The 6,602-nt window shown below is 42.6% G+C and overlaps 1 long non-coding RNA gene across 1 annotated transcript; it reads left to right on the top strand.

Annotated features, from left to right (window-relative positions):
* Positions 1-1,383: 1,383 nt before the first annotated feature.
* LOC129383359 (uncharacterized) lies at positions 1,384-6,327 on the top strand. Its single transcript, XR_008611225.1, has 2 exons — positions 1,384-1,508; positions 4,503-6,327. It is a non-coding gene; the product is annotated as an uncharacterized lncRNA (long non-coding RNA).
* Positions 6,328-6,602: the final 275 nt, after the last annotated feature.

Here is a 6,602-nt window from a genome sequence, read left to right as displayed (position 1 = left end):
CTCTCGCCTTGATACGCGTTGCCCGACGGTAGCAGAAAGGCTTTAGGTAACTTTATTATTATAATTCCTTGTAGACTTCTAAAGTACGGGCCTGCACAGATACTCTGTTCTTCGTCATATTTCCCTAAATAGTCAAACCGGTGTATGACATGCTTTTTTTTTTCTTTTTGGGGGTAGGGAGGCATTGACTCCCTTATAGCGACTGAGAAAGGAACTCAGAACAAAAACGCACGAAAGGTTACCTAAATGTGTCGAAGTCCGCAATTCAACGTTCCGTCTCATAAAGCACTACCAGTATGGAAACATTTTTAATTGCATTGTTTTTATCAGCTAGCTTCGAAATACCTAGTCGCATTATGAGAAAGTATGTTTTTTTTCTTTGACTTGTGTTGTTGAACGCTATTTTTGTTCAGAATTTTTTCCTTCTTCTTGACGCAAAACTCCAACTGCAGCCTAGGAGGTATATGTATAAAAAGATTAGCAAATTACTGGGGCAAGGGATAAACTATGAAGTATAATATTTAAATGCGGCCAGTTTGTAATACTTCCTGAGAGTAGTGCCGCACCAAGCTTCTGGCTGATCTCTTTAGATGTCAGAAAATTGCAGGCTATGATACTGGGGTGCCATAAACTCCTGGTTATGCATGTCAGGCAGCCTGTTGCAATGCTCGCAAGTGTGTATGCTCGCAATCTGGGCATGCTCTGCTTTTCCGCATATGACACCGGATAAAGCTACTACTCTGCTATTGCTTCTCTGTCTCTGATAGCAGGGCCATCCTTCCATCTCACCTTCCTCTCCTTATTATACTGTCAAATTGCTAATATGCACGGCTTCTGGACACTTCTTTATGGTGTTGACTGCTGAGCTTGGCTGAAGTCTGCCTGAATAGACAGTGGTACCCTTGAAGCCACGCTGTAATTTGCAAGCGCTTTAATATGGTCAATTTAAAATGTGCAGTATGTGGCACTCTTAGGAAAACAAGATTCTTTTGCTCTGTATAATGCATAGGCAGCTCCTCAAAAGAGGGTCATAAACATTACTTTCTTTCCTAACAAAAGGGGTTTAGGCGCGCCATGCTCAAGCCATGCTTTCTTAAAAACATATTAAAGCGTGTTATGTCGACAAAGCTACAAAATATTGAAAGTGGCAAAAAGATGGTCATAACGCGCTGTAATTGGACGCGTAAAGTGTGCACGACCACCTAACATCTAGTCTTAGCCCCTTTTGGCATAGACGCCCTTGTAAGTGAAAGGGAGGTTTATGTCATTAGCAAGATTCTAGGATAAGTACAGACTGAATAGGCACTTGTTAAGATTTTGAGGTAGTACAATAATGAGTCCCAACAAAAGCGCGCTTTTCTTTTTTTTTCCGTTTAGGCAATAAAGCCACTTTTCTCTTAGAGGGATCGAGAATAATCCAGAACATAAATTGAGGTACCGTCGCTGAGATTGTGTCTCGTATTGACTGAAATGAGCCACGCACCAACTGAACGAGGCATCTAGTTTGCGTGGGTACACAGCCACTCACTTATTAATTGACATTTTTGGCTGATGTTGCATCTACTGCACAATAGCAGTATGTGATAGACACTGCGCTTGTGTACTCCACCTGCTTTTTTTGCATACTTTCTTTTCACAGGTAGGGGGGGTATGCCTTTTCGTTACTTACATGCCTAGACAACAAACACAGCTTGTTCCATGCCGAGGAAAAATTGTAAGAAAAGCCAACGTGGGGCTACTTTTCTCAGCACAGAACAACCTTTGTTCCTTGGTTTGTGCTGATTGGTTCCATGGGTCTTATAGCTCATACAGTTTCCTCACTCACATTAAGGCAGACAAGTTTGTGGACTGTGGTTCTGCAATTCGTACGACACATTGACAGCACCGGTGGGGGCTCCATCTGCGGAAGGAAGCCGACTCAGGCTCTTTCCACTATGCAGATGACTCGAGTTGGGCGAGGTACCAGTGTTGATTTTTGTGCCCTTGCGCAAAACAGCAGTTTTAGGTTCGGTGTAGTTGTAGGAATACAAGTTAAACATAACTTCCATCGTGTGAGTGGTCACATTTGTCTTGGGACTTCAATATTTTTTTTTTTGAAACTATATGGATGGGTGCTTCCATAGCGTAACCTTGAAGTCGGCATCGAGTTACGCATCCACGAGTCCATGAAGGTCAAGTCCCTTACTGACGCTAACGATGTCTTCAAGTGCAGACTTCTAGCAGTAAGGTTGCTTGTTTTTTAAGTGTGGTTGTACGAAAGGTGGCATTGACAGGTAGCTATTGTAGAAATTAGCGAAAATAACCAGCACTTCTTGGTTACGCCTTGTTCATAGTTCTGTAGGAGTTACGCAAGGGTTCAGAAAACTGATCTCACTGATAACATGACGACAGTCACTTGGTCAGTGACCAAAACTTCATCGTGTTACCTGAGTAGATAAATTCTCTAGAACCTTTGACAAAATCTCCAACAGGAATTATGGACAAGACATTATAATCAAGGCTTAGTGGTTTGTCGTACTCGCATCCATAATAGCAACCTCTAAGTTCCGCCGTTCCTTCAACCAGATTTGCAAAGCAAGAAACCTTATCCCAAGGAGTCTGTAGTTGAAGACATCGGTAGCGTCAGTGTGGTTCCTCAAAGAAATTACTGGAAACACGAGTTCAAGAATGCTGATGGAAAACCAAGAGCTTTGAAATTGACGTATCCTTAACAAGGTGCCAGCTAGAGCTGGCCATTGTTCGTGTCTTCGAGGTTATACAGCTTTATATCAACTTCATGGCGGCGCCAACGGACCACCTGTGCAAAGATTCACAAGAAAGCGTGAAGTATTAAAACCAAAAGAGGCCGTTCGAATGAAGAATTCTTGTTCAGCTTGTCTTCCTGCAGACCTGCGAATCCTGAAACTGCAATTCAGCACAAATGACTGCACTTAAACACTGCCGGGTGCTTCACCCGATCCTGGCGACAGTGACCTGTGACGTCGAACGTGCCTTCAGTCAGCTCCTTTTGAAGTAAAAAGCCCACGAGCTTACCTGCTATTGTGTCCCCAGGAATCTGTCTCTGCTCTGGAAATTGTGTTTTTTTTTGCCCTAACATGGTCAGTGACCACAATTTCATCCTTATGAAAAGGAATGCAAGGGTCTGTGATATCATGATGGTTAAAACCATTTGCATGAGCTAACAATCACTAGACAAACCTATCCTATTGCTTTAAAAAATACCATGCACTTCTTACTTCAAGGATTGGTGCTTGATTTATTCAGCTGTACTCAGCACCATGGATGTACACTGCACCTTAAATTTTGATTAAGACTAAAGTACGTAAAGCATAATAGGTGTTATAAAATAATAGCAACAACCTTGACATTTGCAGAAATTAAATTATTTGATAATTAGAAGGTCAAATGAACAATGTATATGGGATATATGTCCTGCCCTTGCCCGTAGAACTTCAGGATTAATGCAATCTGAAATGGGTGAGCAGGAAAACCTATGTAAAGTATACGTACCTCTGAAACTTACATGCGCAAGCCTGATATTTTCCACCTCAAAATTTCACTTCACTATAGATGTGTAGACGGACCATTACAGCAACACAACACTGCTGTAAGATGAGTACAACTGATCGGGCTTGTAGTACACGTACAAGAATCACATTTGCATAATTCTAGTAAATATGAAAATGGCGTATCAATCCTTTCCACAATGCATAGTCTCGTAGGTAATACATGATGAAAGCACTCATAGGTCATACAAAACGTGTTGATGAAGTATCATGTAAATGTTGGTTGCGCTAATCCCTTTATGCCAAAAATTATGTTCACCTTTCTTTCAAGAAACCCACCTTGGAAACCTATATGCAAGAGTGGTGTTCTTGAAATGAACTTAATGCAGATCTGCTTGTCTTCAAGACTGATCGCTAACGCATAAGTGCCCCAAATGAGTTTAAAGAGCGAATGATTTTAGGCGACATCAAACACGACTAAACGAACCTGATCCGAATGGAGGAACAAATAGGTCCAAACAGGGGCAAACAGGTTGGGACTAAACGGTATCAAACATGACTCGGGTAAAGATGGCAGGACGAAACAGGGCTAAACAGGGCAGGAGCGAACCGCATCAAATGGGACTGGACTTAAGAAGTTCAAATGGAAACAAACTGGGCCTAATAAAAACGGGGTCCTGAGCCATAATTCTATTTGATGGCAGCCATTCGAAAACAAATAGGATCTTCTACTAGGATGATCTCATTAGCGCTAGCAAGTCTTGCCGCACTGCCGAGCATTATATTGATTGTAATAAAACACACAGGGTTCTATTTCATCTCGATTCCAGGTCAGTTGAGTTGAATGACCAAAATTCAGCATATTGCCCAAACTGCATAACCCTTCTATTTTGCCAATGTATGGGATGACATTGTTCCTCATATTATTCCAGCGTTGTCTTTGCCCAGATATATTCCTAAATTATGTATCCATAATTAGTTTTCATTCTTTTACAGAATATGCATGCCGCAAGTTGAAATGTGCAGACCTCAAATCGAAGAGAAGCACATGTTGCGTGCTGCAGAAAATGGGGCCCAAGAGCGACTTTTCTTCTTACTGCTTCATCGTTTATTGTCCTGTGACAGGCACTGTGAATCATATAGCTAGTGGAAACAAAAACACACGATAAGTATACTGCAAACTCTCCGCTGCGCTATCAGCTGCTATCAGCAGCTGTGGGTTACATGTGGTAAAAAGCAGAAAACGATCATCAGAATAAATCAGAACTGACTGATATCATGGCGATATGTTAGAAATTGAGTTTTATGATAAGACAGTGACATGGACGATCACTCACGCAGGCTGAAGCACCAGCTGCAATGTTTAAAACTGCTCCCATATCTCTCTCACCACTTTTCGCTTGCTTCTGAGAAGGATTTCCGAGCTGTCAAAAGACTTTGTGCAGTTCAGTGCACACATCTCATGCAGTGCGAATCCAAGTTGTCTGGTGCATTTGTTAGGCTGAGAGCATATCTGTGGTCCCGGAGCCTCTGATTTCAGCACGCAGGGTATTTTCAGCAGGGTGGCATGACATGGATATGGATACGTTCATTCGCGGCGTTAGCTGCTGAGGTCAGTCTTAGGTACCAGCGTGTGTGACGAGAATCACTTCTCCTGCAAGGGGCATTGGCGTGCTGCTACGAGTAAGGCTCGATGTGAGGCTCCCTTGGGTGTTATCTTCAAACGTAGCCATATACAGCTTCGTAGTAAAAACGAGGCGTTGTCTGCGTTAGCATATTTTTGTTCAAAAAGGTAGGTGCCCGCACAGTCAAAAAGAAAACGGGAGAACCAAGCTAATCTAAAATGTCACATACGCAAGCAATAAACACAGCGGCTTACGCACCAGTATTTCAAGCTGAGAAAGAAAACAAGCGTATATCCCCTAAATATAGCGTTAGTTAGGACATGAGGCTAGTATATCTCCATAAAGCAATTATAGTTCAACGGCGCTTGCTCTTTACGTACTGGAACCACTGCGGGCAAAAACGCAACCCGCGCAGTTGCCACTGCGCGCCAGCAAACTGCAGCGAGAATCGCTGCGCTCACAGAATATACCATTGCAACCCAGCGTCATAGCAAGGAAACCAGCGTCTCGTCCTGCATCACCCCGCTCTTTTCTAGCAACCTCAGTGCTCTATATCACCCACTCCCTGAGAGCATCAGCGTCCCCAGTGCGATCCATTGAGAAAAAAACGTGCTCGTTTCACACCGGAAGACACTGTAAGACGCTAGGTAAAAGCAATAGGACAGCAGTGAAAAAGCGCTCAGTAATTTTTTGGCGAATGTGCCCGTTCAGGTAGGAACTCAGAACTTTCATGAAACATTTCACTTATTATGACCTGTATGTGCAATAAATCTAACTTCAGTGTTGGGTGAAGTTCTCTCGAGACACTGGAATCTAATGGAATTGGTTGCATAATGCTTGCAACCACTTGCGGAAAGAAATAATTATGCAATTAGCATTCATAGCGGACTCTCAAAAGTTTTTTTAGATGTTTGATTTTTGGTCAACGCCTAACCTTTTTTACGCCAAATTGCACCCCTTGGTAGCCTATGGTCTAATGGGCAGAGGATACCCTTAACGCATACGTGCGTTACGAAATTTATTATCTGACATAGCATCTGCTACTAAGAAGAAGCAGCAACGACTACTTTAATTAGGCAGAGCATTTTCGTGTAATTGTCGGATTTAGCTTTCTGCAGCCTTTGTCTTCTTTCGTGTGTCTTTGTATCTAGCCTTTTTAGACCACTCCTCAAATAAATAGTACTTGATGTTTTTGACGTTCTGGTCAGATTTTAACCCGGGCTCCACAAGAACACCAGTCCGATCCTCTAGGGCGGCGCTATATATATATATATATATATATATATATATATATATATATATATATATATATATATATATATATATATATGAATGGCCGCCGGCCGTGAGCGTTTCGTTCCCAGTGTTAGTACTCGCCACGGTTACGCCGTTGCACTCACAGAGTGTCGATTCATGCGCGTACTGCTAGGTGACCCCGCCTGTCGAGAGAAACCACTGAGCGAGGAGCCTA

Source organism: Dermacentor andersoni, chromosome 8, assembly GCF_023375885.2.
Source record: "Dermacentor andersoni chromosome 8, qqDerAnde1_hic_scaffold, whole genome shotgun sequence".
Classification (NCBI taxonomy): domain Eukaryota; kingdom Metazoa; phylum Arthropoda; class Arachnida; order Ixodida; family Ixodidae; genus Dermacentor; species Dermacentor andersoni.
This window is presented reverse-complemented; position numbering and strand designations above follow the sequence as displayed.